This window comes from Wasmannia auropunctata, unplaced genomic scaffold, assembly GCF_000956235.1.
Source record: "Wasmannia auropunctata unplaced genomic scaffold, wasmannia.A_1.0 LD336103.1, whole genome shotgun sequence".
NCBI lineage: Eukaryota > Metazoa > Arthropoda > Insecta > Hymenoptera > Formicidae > Wasmannia > Wasmannia auropunctata.
This window is the reverse complement of record NW_012026787.1, coordinates 1,733,825-1,735,217: the sequence shown is the minus strand read 5'-3', so window position 1 is coordinate 1,735,217 and position 1,393 is coordinate 1,733,825. Positions and strand designations below refer to the sequence as shown.

The 1,393-nt window shown below is 28.4% G+C and overlaps 1 protein-coding gene across 1 annotated transcript in view; it reads right to left on the bottom strand.

The window, feature by feature from the left end:
- Positions 1-1,393, bottom strand: part of LOC105457913 (vacuolar protein sorting-associated protein 13-like protein) — an 11,680-nt gene that overhangs the window by 10,070 nt on the left and 217 nt on the right. The window lies entirely within an intron of this gene.

The following is a 1,393-nucleotide window of genomic DNA, read 5'->3' as shown; positions in this document are numbered from 1 at the left end:
AAATATTTTTTTTAGAAAAATTTATTATAATTTTTTAAATTATACTTTATCAAGATATTACATAATTTCTATGAATTGTTTAATATTTCTAATTCCAAATAAATTCATTTTATATAAAATTTTATTCAACTTACAAATTTTTTATAATCCGAGCTGCTCTAATCAAACTATCTTATTGAAAATCAACAAAACTAAATATTTAAATTTTGTTTTCTTTGAATTAATTATTTTTCATAATATATTATTTATTTAATAAAGTATTAGACATAAATATAGGCAAATATATCATTACTGATTAATATTTTAAAATATTTAGTTTAAAAAAATTCTTTAAAAAATTTATACTCATTAAACATATACTTCTTTATAAACATAATTTTTAACATATTTATTATCTCGTTGATTACCAAGATAAACTTTTAGACCTTGCCATGTACGAACACGTGAAAAAGCGACATAAAGTTGCCCATGATTAAAAACATCTTTACGAAGATCTAATCCTACTTTTTCAAACGTTTGTCCCTGTGATTTATTAATTGTCATTACAAATGCTAATTTTATAGGAAATTGTCTTCTTGAAAAATTAAAAGGATATACATTTTCGCAATATAACGTTATTCTATTTAAAAAAACAATTTCTCCAGCTTTATCACCTGTTAAGATCTTACACTTTAATAAATGATCTGCAAGTTCTAAAATCATTAATCTAGTACCATTACAAAGACCTTCGTTAATACGTTAAGATTTCTAATCAACATAATAACACAATTTGGTCTTAAGCGTAATTCGTAAGCTGGTAGTAATGACGGAGAAAGACTATTTAAATATTCTGGTAAGATAGTTTCACAGATATCACTTTTATCATCAGAATTAACAATACTATCTACGCTTGTATAAACTCGTTCACCAGATATATCTAATAATTCAACAACTCTTTTATTAATTTCATTAACATCAATATTTCTTGCAGAGAGTATTGCACTATTAGCTATTTTATTAAATTTTTTTTTTAATTAATTCTTCATATATATTGTTGTGCCCGGGTGATTGAGGGGCACAATAAGAGGATCCGACTCCGCGGGGGAACGGGATTACACTTGTATTTATTCAATAACTCCGACACTCTGTTACTTTTTTAAAATATAACCACTTTTATTTCACCTTAATTTCACAGACTTGATTTTGTTTAACACCTTCACCTTAACTATTAAAGACAGAATAACTTTCACGGCACGAACGTCGTGCTCGAACGTGATTATGACGGACTTAAGGACTGACCGCTCGCGGCTGATCGTTGCGCGTACTTATGGCTACGCGTTGCCGCGTCAGCGCTCAGCATTTCGGCAATTGCATTGCGCGTTCTCGGTACGTCGCGGTCAACGTCCTGATTTAT